A 16,496-nucleotide genomic window follows, 5' to 3' on the forward strand; every position below is an offset into this window, starting at 1 on the left:
TTGTTAACTAAGTGTGACTGCCGTAAATGTACTGCGACGGCCTGCTCTTTTCAATATGCATTTGGAGAGCTGACCTCCAGCAGTAATTAGTTTGAGTCTTTGTTTATCCTTTATCACAGTCTCGTTTTCACTCGCTTTCCTATCTTTGTTTCCCAAGCTACAGAAAGCTACAGAGGAGAGCCCCCTGCTCAGAGATCACAGCCCTCAGACTCATCCAGAGAGAACGTGCTGATGTCCCGGCAGGCTGGCCTTGACTCTGTGTGGGAACAGCCAGGCTGAGGGCCGTGACACGTTCAGTAGAAACTTTGGCTGTTTATTTGAAGCCTGCCCACACAAGGACTTTGTAACACTTATATAAAGCTTTCCAACTAAGTAAGCTGTTACTTAAACTGTTAGACTGTGATTATCATCTTTTTTGTTATGGATTGGAACATTCATTTTGGCAATTATTCTCCTAAAAGGTCAACATTTCTGTACAGTCCAATACACACAAAGAATCTGTAGTGAATTAAACCATTTAATTACATGGAAGATTATTTACTACCATAAATTGCTTTTTTTGTGTGGTTGTTTAAACTTTTGATGGTCACCTCTTTTTATGTGTCTTTGGTGTTTTTGATACTGTGGACACCTCAACAAAAGCACCGTTACAAAGCCTGTGTGTTAAATATTCACCCAGTGTTCAATATTCACCCTGTGTTCAATATTCGCCTTGTCCTCCTGTGATCAGAACACACCGTAGTTTCACCTACAGACAGCTTGGTCTCCTGGAGGTAGTTCTGGTGTGAACACGTTATTCCTGGTGAATCCAGGATGTTCCACAGAGCTTTGTGAGTTTCTATTCACATGATGTGTTTAGGTCTCTCCCGGTCAGGTGACCAGGTCTCTCCTGGTCAGTTGTGTTTGGGTCAACACGTGTCTGGGTCAACCACGGAGTCCTGTCTGGGTCAACAACAGTAGAAAGTCCTCCATCAGTCACATCTGTGCAGCCCAAAAAGGATTCAGGAATCTTTTCGCTTAACTATGCAGTATGTAGCTTAAATGAATGAACACCACTTCTAATTGTATTTTATTTTTTCGATAATGACTACCACACTATTATGAAGACAACAGCTACTAATGACAATATCTATACTGATTACAAAAACTAGTTTAAGGAAAAATAATATGAAATAATCATAATACATGCTTAATAGTCATCGTAATCATAACTCAAATTTTAATTCATATATTTTGCCAGGTTTCTCAAGTTTCTGACATGTTAATGCCCATCCACCATCTTCATCTCCATCCATGTGAACTCTACCCATTGTTTGTGTTGAGCCCAAAGGCAATAATAGGAGAACAGGCCGATCAGCCTCTCTTGGCAAAGACGGTAAATGAGGGATCCCTAGACTCTGGGATTACCCTATTATTGAGGAGACGTTCCACTAAGCTCTCAACACTGACACATATTCCTGTTCTATGGCCTATTCACTTTGAAATATGTCTTGTCAGGGCGGCTTACAGAAATCTACATAATCCTTTCTTCATCACAATTAAAGATACCGGTGAACAATAAAATTGCTTGCTCTCTGGTTTGTTTCATCTTGCTTTGGAGAGAAAGGAAGGAGGAAGCAGGGTTAGAGTTAGATTTGGGTTTAGCTGGAATCTGGAGGCTGTTTCAGACACAGACGGACTGTCTGGAGGCCACAATGGATGTGTTTTTTGGTGGACATTTTGTACAGTAAATAGGAAGTGCAAGGAGGTGTGTGTGCCTGCCATGTCTTTAGAGTTAGGGTCAGCCATACTAGCAGGAGCAGCCGATCCCTAGCCAGGCAAGATACCTGCACAAGGCTCTAACTCTCTCGCTAGAAAGACCGCTGTGTGTGGTGAGGTCTACACATGCCTCATCTGTGCACCTGTGGGTGGTGAAAGAGGGCAGAGTAATGAACAGCGATAAGTCAGAAGACTGAAGGACTCAAACACACATAAAGTATTAAATAAACAATCAGCGCAGAGCAGGGCCAGCCGATGACTCCTGACCTTGCTGAAGGGACGTAGAACCCCGCAGGTCTGCTAATCGTGGTGTTGATGGTTCAGGGAGAGAGTTAGCTTAGCATATAATTAATGCCTAATAACCCCTTGATTGTTTGTCAACACTTTCATTCCCACTGTCTTTTTATCCTTGCTTAATAATGCTCTGAGTGCTGCAGGGCCGGCAGCTTCTGATAGCATCTTAAGCCTCTTGTTTCAATACCCTGGTCTGGCAGCAACAACACTGGCCAGTTGCTCATTTACAAGCAGAGATAAACACACAGTCCTTAATCTGTCTTCTGCTAGTCTTCCACACAGTATTTAACCCTTCCACTCCCAGGTCTCTTACTACTGGCCAATTCAATTTCTCGTCCAAGACTCAGCCCTACTTCTAGACCCAGGCCCAGACATAGTTCAAAGTCCCAGTTCCAGTCCTAATCCTAATCCCAGTTATGTACAGCAGTGGCAGCTGCTGGTCTTTTAAAGAGGGGAAGATCATTTTCGGCCTACATCCTAAAAACGAAAAAGAAAATCAATTTATTTGGCTAGTTCACTGGCTAGTTCACCCCTACGACACTAGCCTAACCTACTGAATGAATCCATGAATGAACGATCTAACAAAACAATATTAATCTCGAAGGAGGAAATGTGGAAATGAGGTTAAACTGAAACAAGGAACGTGGTGTATAATTGTATGAAATGTATGATGAAAATTGGTTAGCAATTTCGCCAAGCAAATACCAAGAAATAGGTTGCTGCAGTTTATCTTTCAACTACAGTTGCAAAATCCGCGATTGGACTGAGTTTGAATACCTTCAATGACTCTTTATAGTACAAGGCCAGCCCACTCCTCCATTTACCCCCAGAGACGCTGAGCGTCCAGGGCGGGACAAAATCGCAGCATTTATCCAATGACCGAACTGTTTCGAAGCACTGAAAAAAACTGTTTATAGCAGCCCCATTGAAATCCATGGAAGCTGAGCTTCAACAGGGAAATGCACTGTGGCACTACGGGAATGTATGAGAAGGAAATCAGTCAATCGACCTGCTAATATATGTAGCTGATTCTGAACGAACTCGTCTTCGGAATTAGAATAAAATAATCCCAGTCCCTGTACAGTATTAGTCCTAATCCCAATCCTTGTACAGTCCTAGTCCTAATCCCAGTCCCTGTAAAATCCTAGTCCTAATCCCAGTCCTTGTACAGTCCTAGTCCTAATCCCTGATCCCTGTCCCAGTTTGCTGCTGTGAGCTTCTCTAATCTCAGCAGTAACCTGTCACCTGCCATCGCACCAGCCAGGCCCGACAACCACCAGCCAGCCCTGAAAACCAGCAGCCGGCCCCGACAACCACCAGCCAGCCCCGACAACTACTGCTGACGATATGAAAGAGGAACGCCAGCATTCTATTAAAGAAAGGAACACACATGACCTCTGTGTGAGAAAAAACTTGCCCTTTTTCTTTTGGTTGCAAAACTCAAATAAGAAAGCTAGACAGTGGCTCACCCAGGTTTCTACGTGTCCCTCCTCAGAAGGCTGAAGATATGAACTTCTATCTTGCACTCAGAGAACCTCAATCGCTGACATTGATGTCTCAGAAAGTCAGTTTAAAGTATCTCACCATCAGTCAACATTGTGGCTGCTAAACCACATAAAAGAAAACAGACAATTCACTGTTCAAACTACAATTACAAAAACTACAAAAAAAAAGATACTGATGGTCTCAGCTCAAAGGTCTTTAAGGCTGTCGACTAGGACTACATCAGGGCTGGTGGAGGACTATAATTACTGGGAGGAAATATATAATTAAATATGAACGCGTGAATCACTTACACGAGCTCTATGCTATCCACTCTATTTTCCTTTCAGTTTGAATGAGACAAAAGAAAGACAATATCCCATTAAATGCTGTTTTCACATCCCATTCAGTCGGATTGGAACTGGAGTGGCAGTGTTTTTCTGTGGATTAAAGTCTGATAGCACTAGAAAGGGACAACAATTCCCTGCTTTGAAGACGTGTGAACACACAACGAGAGAAAGACTGGAAGGAGGGAGGGAGAAGGAGGGAGGGAGAAGGAGGGAGGGAGAGGAGAACGAGAGAAAGAAAGAGGCAGGGAAATCCAGTATGGCAGGAAGGTACTGCTGGTCTGTGTAGTGAATGAATTAGGAGGGTTAGGGTGATTACTGTGTGGTGGTGCTGGGATCTCCCTGGCGGTCGGATGCAGATAGCAGCACCGGGGGGCAGGAGGGGGGCAGAGAGGTTGTGATTTATGGGTAGCAGAAAGCTGATAAGAACGCGCCCCCCATTTAACGCCTTATCGCCTGAGTTAAAGAAAGGCCACAATTTGCAGCATTCTTAAAAGTCCCAGATGTGACTAATCTCTGCAACCTTACAGACAATCCGTCTCAGTAAAAACTATAGATCACTCCCTTGTCTCACTGATCTAGAACCTTCTTCACCCATCAACGCAGACCCAGACAGGGAGGAAAACGAGGAAGAGAACATGCACACACACACACACACACACACACACACACACACACACACAGATAAACTCCCTCACACACACACACACACACATACACACACAGATAAACTCCCTCACACACACACACACACACACAGATAAACTCCCTCACACACACACACACACACACACACACAGATAAACTCCCTCACACACACACACACACACACACACACACACACACAATTGAGGACAGTATGGGTTATGGCCTTAATATCTTTGCCAGCAGGTCAATATAATGCCACACTTGAAGAAGATTTTTTTTTTTTTTTATTGTCACCTATGTTAAAAACATTAACAGTTAATTCCTGTAGTAATGGTACCATAAGCATGGCTTAGAAAAATGTAACTAAGACAACAATAGAGACCTATACATCTAATTTGCATTTTTAGGCCTTCTGACATTTTCTACTTTGTATATGTTTAGTGTATGCACCTTCCTGTCACAGTACATTCTTTGTTAGTGTGAACTTACATGGCAAATAAAGCTCACTCGAACTCTGATTCATGTTTGACAACACAGGATTGAGGGCCATGCCACGGCTGGGAGTTTGATTGAACTTGAAGTATTGGAAACTGCTGTTGTTTATGAAGACAGCAACAAGAGACTCGGAGCTGTTTCTCCAATAAACTAGGCCCTGACACAACCCCTCTCCCTAATCAATACTAATCACAAAAATAATAATTACTCTGTGGAGCTTTAGGAGCTAAATTGATTTTGAAGGCAGTTGTTTGCATCAGTGTCCTATCTGGTCCTAATAATCTTTAAGGTGTTTCACTTGAAGTTGGAAGACCACAATCGGCTCGCTTGGAAGCGCATGAATGTCATTGCAAGGTCCAGGCACGTTTATTGATGTATTGAACTCTTAACGTTGCTAACTTTCATGATGTGGATCCCAAACCCCTCCTTTTTTCTTTTTTTTTTACTACACAAATGAAATCACAGCACATTCAGAACCTGCTATATTTGTCATAGTACGAAATGCTGCTAAACTGTTTAATAGAATCATATCTTGTCATTCAGTATAAAATAATAATAATAAAAAAAACATAAATTACCGGTCATCTAACTTGTGCATCCAACAAACTGTACAACTAAACTGAATGATCTGTGTCTGTTCCAGTGCACTGTATGAGAGATGCCTGATAACAGTTCTGACTCTGGTTTGGTGAAAATAGTGGTACAGTATAATCCAAATGTACATATCAGTTGGGAATGTTACTTTGTTGGGAGTTGTTTTACTCTACGTAAAAAAAAAAGCCTATATATATTTGACTCATTATATTGCTGTTCTGTACTCTATTGTATTCTGCATTTTTACTTTTAATTATCAGTTTTTTATCAGTATTTGATCTTGTTTCTGTTTTGTTTAGTTTATTTTGTTGTTTGTAAAAAGCCTCCTGTGGACAGGTGTTGTAAACTAGCATTTATGCTAACACACTGTAAACAATGCATCTGGTTCGTCCAATGACATTGTCATGTCCAAATAAAATCTACTCAACTATTTGAAAGGTTTTCTCTTTAAATTAAGAGCATTACTACTCTTCTTATGCCTCACTGTGTGTAGTTAGCGTGGGATAGACAGACGATGGCTGATTCATTCTTAAGTATTCATGAAACTCAGTGATCTGACTAATGGAATTTTTCAGCACGGTGGCATCTTGCATCTCCCACCTTTCTACAGATTAACCTGCTTCAGGTCTCCAGTCTCCTGACTGGGTTAAACAGCCCAGGTACCTGAGATACCTGAGAAATCTGTCTCTTTTTTTCTCTCCCTCCCCTTCCCTTTAAACACACACACACATACCACACACACACATACACACAAAATAAATTGCACACCTACAGCAGGTAGCATAAAAGTCAACAAACCACCTTATTGCACCTGTCCCTGTCCTGTCAGCGTGAGGTGGAGTAGGCAAGCTGGTCTGCAGGGCTGAGGAGGGAGCCAGGGCTGAGAGGCTGGCTGACCTGTGGACCTATTTACTGTTAACGGAGCCCGTGTGGCGTGCCTCAGGGCAGGCTAGCCTTGGCTCTGGCCCGCTCCGCTCCCTCTCTACCAAGGACATTCATCACAGGCTCCGCTGCAACGCCAGGGTCACACACATAATGAGGCGGGTCAGCGTGATAAAGGTAAAGCTGCGATTGGATCAAAGGTAGGTAGCGACCGCGTCAAAGACCAGCTCGGCTAGCCAACCCCTGGGGCTAACCCTAACCCTAACGACCAGCACCTCACTGTGTTCTGTCCTCACTAAACGGCCTGTTGTACAAACACCCTGACCTCCTTATCCTGCATGCTCTCCTGCTTCCCTCCTCTCTCCTCCCTCCCTCCCTCTCCTCCTCCCTCTCCTTCCTCCCTCTCCTCCCTCCCTCTGCTCCCTCTCCTCCTCCCTCTCCTCCCTCCCTCTCCTCCCTCTCTCTGCTCCCTCTCCTCCCTCTCCTCCCCTCCCTCTCCTGCTCTCCTCCCCTCCCTCTCCTCCCCTCCCTCTCCTCCCCTCCCTCTCCTCCTCTCCCCTCCCTCCCCTCCTCTCCTCACCTCCCTCTCCTCCTCTCCTCCTCTCCTCCCCTCCCCTCCCACTCCTCCTACCCTGCTCCTGCCCTGCTCCATGCAGCCTCCACCAGAACTCAGGGTTGTTTGAGATTCTCTCTGTGTCGTGGTTCCACAGGGAACGCTTTACTGGTGACATGACATTTGGCGGTATGTACGGTGTGTAAACACGGGGTTGTAGGTGAATGTGTGCGTTTACGGCGTGTGTCCTGGGAGTCTGTTCTCAGTTCTCAGGAGGCTGGGCCTTTTGGTCTGCTGGTCCAACCCAATGCACCCAACCACTTAGGCTGCACCCTCCTCCCCCTCCTCCCCCTGTCTTCCTGCTCCAGCCCGCCTGTGTGCCTGACAGACAGACAGATGATATCTGCCATGCATCTCCAGCTCTGGGGTTCTATCAGTCTCCAGCACCAGCCCGCCACTCTCACACAGCCTGCACAGTCTCCTGCTTCTCCCTGTTCAGATAAGATGAAATATCAGTGACTGAACATATTTTATGTATGAAATGCAGCTCGTGACAAGCAGTCAAGCATCAGGTTTGTTTAAATAGATGATTGCTATCAGCTATTATCTCAACAGAGTTTGGTATTGTTCTCTGTTTACAAAAAAAGAAAATTGCTGTTTTACTTCTTATTATCTAGTTGTGATGCTTTCTTAAGAGAGCTTCCTGTGTGAAGCTGCTGGGATAATGATGACGGGACTGACAGGACAGTTAGACCTCTTCAGGCCAATTCCTGGGTCTGGTTCCCTGTACATTTATCCAGAGGACGTTCCAGCAGATTATTTATTGGGATTTCTCTCTCGTCAGTGAGATGACACTTCCCCCTCCGTGTCCTGTTGTTACTATCAGATACTGGATTTCCATTTTCCGTGCTTAAGGTTGTGGTTGTCAGTTTACACCCCACAGCTTTGGGACAGGACGAAGAAGACCTCACTCTTTCTAGGAGCTGATGATTCTGAGGGACATGGCGCCATGGCAACAGAAAGGATGTGGGCGGAGCTCTCTTTAACTGAAGTCAATGTGTGTATTAGTGTGTGTTGCTGTATTAGTGTCTATTAGTGTGTTTTTGCCGTAATAGTTTGTAATTGGGTTTTGCCGTAATAGTTTGTAATTGTGTTTTGCCGTATTATTGTGTAAGTGTGTTTTAATGTATTAGTGTCAGGGAGTAGAGACAGTAGTATACAGGTAACCCTAACCCTATAAGGGGAGTAGAGACAGTAGTATATTTACATTTACATTTATGTATTTAGCAGACGCTTTTATCCAAAGCGACTTCCAAGAGAGAGCTTTACAAAAGAGCATAGGTCACTGATCATAACAACGAGGTAGTCCCAAACACTGCAAGCAGCCAAAACATGAAGCATACATTGTGAAAAACTAAACAAGTACCAAAGGGAAGACCCATAAGAGCATGCAGTTATACAAGTTACAAATTAAAACAACATGAAGTGCAAGACTGTACCTTTAGAAGAACAATCAACAGTAAAATATTTCACAGAGAGTACAAGAGTACAAGAGTTAACTTCGTTATAACTAACCTACAAGAGCAACAAGTCTCTCAATAAGAGTAATTGTGACCCTGGAGGAAACTAACATCAGGTCCAATCAAGTATTCCTAAGTGCCGTTGTACTATATATAGGTATATAGGTAACCCTAACCCTACACAGGGAGTAGAGACAGTAGTATACAGGTAACCCCAATCCTACACAGGGAGAAGAGACAGTAGTATACAGGTAACCCCAATCCTACACAGGTACAGTGGCTATAAGACAGGAACGTCTACGTCAACTGTATTCAACATTCTAATCCACCAGGGTCATTACAACACAAAGACAAAAGCACAGTTTCAAAGACAAGCACACAATAACCTTGAACCATGCCCTCAGCCTCTCCCAGCCTCTCAACCTCCCCCTGCCATTCAGCCTCCCCCGGCCTCTCAACCTCCCCCTGCGTTTCAGCCTCCCCCGGCCTCACTGCCTCCCCCTGCCATTCAGCCTCCCCCGGCCTCTCAACCTCCCCCTGCGTTTCAGCCTCCCCCGGCCTCACTGCCTCCCCCTGCGTTTCAGCCTCCCCCGGCCTCACTGCCTCCCCCTGCGTTTCAGCCTCCCCCGGCCTCACTGCCTCCCTGTGTCCTGGTTAAGCTTGGCTCCCTCATTGTCCCATGCCTCTGGTTGTGTCTCTGGGCAGCCCTGCTGCACAGCACTACCCCCACACCACTCATCTGCATGTAGACACACAGGGGGACGCACACGGGTCATTACCATAACAAGCTGGCGTGTTTCTGAAGATACTCTTGTTCAGGACAGACGGGGGGTGGGGGGAGGCAGGAGGAGGGACGCAGGAGGGGGGGCCAGGGCGGCCCTGCTTTATTTCAATAACAACAGCCACACACAACGCCCAGCTAGTCAGGGTTTGAATCCACCACTTGGGTCCTGATGGACTGATAAGAGACAGATGCTGGAGAAGGCTGCAGACATGGTGTCTTGACCTCCGTTTGCTCCACAAACGAGACCCTTCACACAGCCACAGAATCACCTCAGGACTCTAATTCTCATTCAGACCTTGAGGAACACCAGATACGTGATCAACTGAAAGCAACAAACAGCTGAAATGTTCCTGAAAATTGATGTTCAAATAACCAAGGTGTCCTTTGTTTAGGAAGGTTTTTCACTATTAGATCCATATCCTTCTATACTAACCCTAACCCTTCTATTCTCAGCAGCATCTTGGCTGGCAGGGTGCCGTATGAACGCCAGAAAGGCAGCGGCCATCTTGTTAACGACATGAAGATGATCCTGCTCTGTGTTGACTGTGAGGCCTTCATCTCTCCCTGGTGAGCCTCAGGGAGAGCTTCACACACACACACACACACACACACAGCCCTTTGCCTCCCAATACAGGTTGTCCCCTGTGTGAAATCTGGGTCTAAACTCTTATCCCAAGTAGGCTGCGCCTCACTGCCGCTCCAGCATGCAGGCAGCGCATCCCAGATCCAGAACGAGATGTCCTAAATCCCTGCCTGGTTTCCTATGTTAAATGTGGCTTAGCACCGTCTGGGCCGTGCGCAGGAGAGAGCCTGTTCACAGTTAGTGGAGGGGTTGTAAATATGTGGTAACACTTTCAGGGGTAATCCTCCTGCACAAAGAATTGCCAGAGATTACGGCCCGGTTGTCTGACGAGGAGAATCCTCGGTCTGTGTAGATCTGTAGCATGCTGCAGCGCAGCAGCCAGCCCTGCGCCTTGCGCTGACAGGATGAGAGGGGAAACCTAGGACAGTTCCAGGGTCACCAGGTGGGTTAGGGTTAGTACTAACTACCTAGGGTTAACCTAACCACCACGTGGGGAAATAAAGGTTTCCTTCAGCTGCAAGGAAGAATATCGGTCTACTTAAGGTTGTCAGTGGAGAGGGAGAGAGGGAGGGAGAGGCAGGGAGGGAGGAAGAGACAGATGGAGGTAGAGGGAGGGAGGAAGGCAGAGGGAGGTAGAGGGAGGGAGGAAAAGGGAGGCAGAGGGAGGTCGAGGGAGGGAGGCAGAGGGAGGCAAAGGGAGGTAGACGGAGGCAGAGACAGGTAGAACGGGGGAGGCAGAGGGAGGCAAAGGGAGGGAGGCAGAAGGAGGCGGAGGGAGGCAGGCAGAGGGAGGGAGGCAGAGGGAGGTAGAGGGAGGCAGAGGGACGGAGGCAGAGGGAGGCAGAGGGAGTGAGGCAGAGGGAGGCAGAGGGAGGCAGAGGGAGGTAGAGGGAGGGAGGCAGAGGGAGGCAGAGGGAGGGAGGCAGAAGGAGGCAGAGAGAAGTAGAGGGAGGCAGAGGGAGGCAGAGGGAGGTAGAGGGAGGCAGGCAGAGGGAGGGAGGCAGAGAGAGGCAGAGGAAGGCTGAGGGAGGCAGAGGGAGGGAGGCAGAGGGAGGGAGGCAGAGGGAGGCAGAGGGAGGGCAGGTCTCTGTTTGACCGCTGGCCGTCCACTCCTGTTGATCCTCCCATTCTCCTGCCCTCGTCAAGACAGCCTCTCTTCTGAGCGCTGCCACTCTCAGACTTCGCTCCACGTATGCAGAGGGGTTTAGAGGCTAGGGGTTTAGAGGCTAGGGGTTTAGAGGCTGTGAAGAGAGAAGCCCAGCACCACCCGCAGCCCCCAGGATGAATAGCAACTACAAGACGTTTCATTTCAGAATAGGCCTCTCTGCACTTGGCTGAACCTGCCAGAAAAGTTGATAATTGAGAAGCGAGAGGGTGAGGATCAATATGACTGAGGAACGAAAAAGAAACACAGGCCCAGGCTTATGTTTAATACAGTTTAACTGATATTTAATATTTTCTGCTTTTTCTCTCTTCTCTTCTCCCTTTGTCCACATTAAAATACTTCAAAAAGAATTCTAATGAAGTGGAAATTAAAAGGAGTGTAGATTGGGGTTGGAAAGAGAGGCCTCTAATCCCGCTATCTCTTAATAATTCAAAGTCTCTTTTATTTTCTGAATAAAAAGCGGGAATTAATCTGGCAGTGTGAAGCTGTCCTCTCCTCACTGTTTAAATAAATCCGCTCGTACATTAGACACGAGGAGGCTGGTTCTGGCGGCTTGCCAAGCTCTGTGTCAATTCCCTCCTGCCTCCTTCCCTCCTTTCTCTCCCAGCCCTCTTTTTCTTCCCTTTCTTTCTCCTGCTGCCAGGGAGGGTACTGGGAGAGAGGCTTGCCACCAGAGAGGCCGTATCTCTACAAGCTGCTCAGCACAGCCTATCACAGGCGGCTAACACCACTCAGCTCAGCCCGCCAAAAGGCACCCTTATGAAACTTTACCCACATATTAGGACACTGTGAAGCCAAATGATATATTACAAAGGCATTGTGTAAGGGCTGACCATTTATAGCTTTTATATAAGAAAGCCAGTTGCCCTCGCTATCCTGGGAAAATATAGCTAGTGTAACGGAAATGATGTGCGAGGGCTTTCATCCAACCAGTGATTAGGCTTCACAGTCAGGGTTATGAGGCAGAAATGTTCATTTATATCATTCACATACTGGATATATGGTGAGTTGTCAGACACTAAAATATATACTGAAGGCTCTGTCCTCATGGACGTGTGCTGTGTTTCATCAGACTGGTCTGTGCATCTCTCTATGCACCACACTGCTTCACTGGGAGACTACTGTGTAACACAGTCTCACAGCTGTTCAAAAGACAACACACAAGCCTCTGCAAACTGACACCATGCAAAGAAAGGAGCTTAGAGCCAAGCAGAGAGGAGGGAGAGGAGGAGAGGAAGGAAAGGAGGAGGTGGGGGAGGAGGAAGAAGAGAGGAGGAAAGAGGAAGGGGAGAGAAAGAGGAGGAGAGGAGCAAGAGGAGAATGAGGAGAGTGGGAAAGGAGGAGAGGAAGAGAGAGGGGATGGATACATCTTTTGTCTGAGAGAGCAGGCCCAAGCCTAAGCTCAGAAATACACGTTCACACACACACACACTTACGTACACACACACTTACGTACACACACACACACAGGCCTGCAGGCTGCTTGATTAGCCTGCCATCTCTATCAGCTGGGAGACTGCCCATCTCTAGACGCCTCCAGGCAGCCAGTCTCTCCCCGCGCCTGTGAACCCTTCCCCTGCTAGGGACGGGGGCGACCCACTCCTCTGACGGGGGTCTTGGTGGTGGAGCTGGGTGGTGCAGGTGGAGCTGGCCTTGGGTGGAGCTGCTGCACAGCCAGTCAGATTGGAGCAGAGGGTCTCTCCTTCCATGGCTCTCAGAACCTAAGATCTTCACACTGGTCCAGGATCAGTACCATTGCACTCCTTAGTGGCCCAAGATTTGTGGATTCAATCCATCCATCTCTCTCTCTCTCTCTCTCTCTCTCTCTCTCTCTCTCTCTCTCTCTCTCTCTCTCTCTCTCTCTGTCTCTCTCTCTCTCTCTCTCTCTCTCTCTCTCTCTCTCTCTCTCTCTCTCTCTCTGTCTCTCTCACTGTCTCTCTCTCTCTCTCTCTCTGTCTCTCTCTCTCTCTCTCTCTCTCTCTCTGTCTCTCACTGTCTCTGTCTCTCTCTCTCACTGTCTCTCTCTCTCTCTCTCTCTCTCTCTCTCACTGTCTCTCTCTCTCTCTCTCTGTCTCTCTCTCTCTCACTGTCTCTCTCTCTCTCTCTCTCTGTCTCTCTCTCTCTCTCTCTCTCTCTCTCTCTCTCTCTCTCTGTCTCTCACTGTCTCTGTCTCTCTCTCTCTCTGTCTCTCTCTCTCTCTCTCTCTCTCTCTCTCTCTCTCTCTCTCTCTGTCTCTCTCTCTCTCTCTCTCTCTCTCTCTCTGTCTCTCTCTCTCTCTCTCTCTCTCTCTCTCTCTCTCTCTCTCTCTCTCTCTGTCTCTGTCTCTCTCTCTCTCTCTCTCTCTCTCTCTCTCTCTCTGTCTCTCTCTCTCTCTCTCTCTCTCTCTCTCTCTCTCTCTCTCTCTCTCTCTCTCTCTCTCTCTCTCTCTCTCTCTCTCTCTCTCTCTCTCTCTCTCTCTCTCTCTCTCTCTCTCTCTCTCTCTCTCTCTCTCTCTCTCTCTCTCTCTCTCTCTCTCTCTCTCTCACTGTCTCTCTCTCTTTCTCTCCCCCCATCTGTCTTTTGCATAGATTCCGGCTCAGGCTTCTTGTGCTTGTGTACAAACAGATCCTCTCTGTGGAGACCAACACTGCTGAAACACAAACAGCTTTAGACTCTTCTCTTCATCAGCTGCTGAAAAGCCATGAAGCAAGAATGCCTCAGCCTTGAGCAGTTAAGAGAGATACAATGGAAGATCCTTTTTTAAAGATTGAACAAAGAGCTTTGAATATATCAATTACTTCTCAAGGACCAGCCTTGGATTCCCAAACTTCAACACCAGAGCAAACACATATCTTCTATTCTGTGTGGAAAACACACCTTGATTTTGTCAAGGCTGTCTGAAATAAGATTGACATGCCAGGTCTTGGGCTAAGTCTTTTTGAAACCCTGCACAAATTCTTTTCACACGGATATATTGCTCTTCACTGACATCTTCTGCGGCTTTCTGTGTTATCAAATGATACAAAATATCAAGAGGAGTTGGATATGAAGGAGGCCCGGTAGGGAAGTAGAAAGGTGTGTCTCAAGTTCCCCTGAGGCAGAGAAAAGTCATTTTCACTGAGGTGGGCTCTATTTTTATTTATATATCACCCTCGCTCTGTTTCTTCCTACATACTGTTTGCAGCGTTTCATTATGCCAGATGGAGAGGCAGGGTGCAGCCATTTGCATTAGCATCACTGTCTGACCCCAGGCTCCAGGCAATGATACTTTATATCAAACCATTCAGAGGACTATTATCTGCTCCCCCCCAAACACACCCACACACACACATACAGGAACACACACACACCACACGTCCTATTCTCCTCTGACCATATCATGGCTGCATCTGGCGCTGTGTGGGCACTGGGGTACAGGATGGCTGAGGGGGGGGACGTTTCCGGAGGGGGGTCTTGGTGTGTAATTGTCCTGGTGAGCGCTCAATAGCACCTTAAACCAAGCAGGCAATCTCCAAAGCAGTGCAGTGAAGGAGGGAAGGGCCCTGTGGCTATGGAGGCCCTAATAGGAACTTCTTTCTCCCAGAGATAAATGGGGAAAGTTCCTTTTATTTATCTGCAGCGGCTGTTTGGGACTGGGGCTATCAAAGCGCAGCAATGCTATTTATCCTCCAAAAAGGATATGTCCGACACAGGGCTGAGGGCGGGGGAGGAAGGAGAGGGCTGAAGAGGACAGGCGGATGGTGGAAATTGGCAGAAACAGAAGGTCAAACTGTTTATCTTTTTATTCCCATGTTTCTCTCTCTCCTTCATTCTTCTTGAACTGTCCTCTCTTTCTCAGTTTACCTGTTTAGATTCCACTTCTGACTTCCAGGCAGAAGCTCTAAGCCTTGCTGAAACTAGTTTCGGATCCCATGGCAACTGGAGCAGAACCTCACGGAGAGGTCGTCATTACGAAGGGAGGTGAGACTAGTTTTAGAGCGTTGATAAAACACAAGTGGGGGTGGGGACTCCAAGTCAAGATAATCTGCTTGAACTTCTAAAAATACAGCCTCCCCTCCAGCCTTCCCTGGCCTTTGTCCCGGCCTCTCTCCCCTCGACAGTGACTCCTCTTCCTTCTCAGCATGTTAGCTTATCAGGGGAACATGTCAAAGCAAGAACAGCCCCTTTAAACACTCACTCAAATCATTAGAACAACAGACGTCAGGTCTCTGGAGGCCCCCCCCCTCCTTCGCCCCGTGTCCCCCCACTTTCAGGGCTAATGTCTAGGAAGGAGTCCACTGTGTTAAGGCCTACTACCGTGGTCTCCAGGCACCTGTCTGCATGTCCACCTCATCTAAACACAGACAGAGCAAGTCCCTGTCTCGCCCTCCAGATCCTACATAATGACATGTAAAACAGGTCCTTCATTTTGTGAAATGTAATACCAGACATCTCAATCAAGAAAATCTCATTAAAAATGCATTCATTAAAAAACGACTGTAAGAGAAGAACAGTATTCTTCCTTTATATGTGAGAAAGTCCGGCTCAGTGGCCGTCTGGTGTCTATACCAGGACGCCCTGCCCCCTCATCACCACATGCCTGCCCCCTCATCACCACCTGCCTGCCCCCTCATCACTACCTGCCCCCTCATCACCACCTGCCCCCTCATCACTACCTGCCTGCCCCCTCATCACCACCTGCCCCCTCATCACTACCTGCCCCCTCATCACCACCTGCCCCCTCATCACCACCTGCCCCCTCATCACCACCTGCCTGCCCCCTCATCACTACCTGCCCCCTCATCACCACCTGCCCCCTCATCACCACCTGCCTGCCCCCTCATCACCACCTGCCCCCTCATCACCACCTGCCTGCCCCCTCATCACCACCTGCCCCCTCATCACTACCTGCCTGTCCCCTCATCACTACCTGCCTGTCCCCTCATCACCACCTGCCCCCTCATCTCTACCTGCCCCCTCATCACCACCTGCCCCCTCATCACCACCTGCCTGCCCCCTCATCACCACTTGCCTGCCCCCTCATCACTACCTGCCCCCTCATCACTACCTGCCCCCTCATCACCACCTGCCCCCTCATCTCTACCTGCCCCCTCATCATCACCTGCCCCCTCATCACTACCTGCCCCCTCATCACTACCTGCCCCCTCATCACCACCTGCCCCCTCATCACTACCTGCCCCCTCATCACCACCTGCCCCCTCATCACCACCTGCCTGCCCCCTCATCACTACCTGCCCCCTCATCACCACCTGCCTGCCCCCTCATCACTACCTGCCCTCTCATCACTACCTGCCCCCTCATCACCACCTGCCCCCTCATCACCACCTGCCCCCTCATCACCACCTGCCCCCTCATCACTACCTGAGATCTCAGAGACCACATCCCTGAACAGCGAGAGGAACCCTGCGTTGT

The sequence above is a fragment of the Hypomesus nipponensis genome, chromosome 16, assembly GCF_054491055.1.
Source record: "Hypomesus nipponensis isolate SF chromosome 16, ASM5449105v1, whole genome shotgun sequence".
Lineage (NCBI taxonomy): Eukaryota > Metazoa > Chordata > Actinopteri > Osmeriformes > Osmeridae > Hypomesus > Hypomesus nipponensis.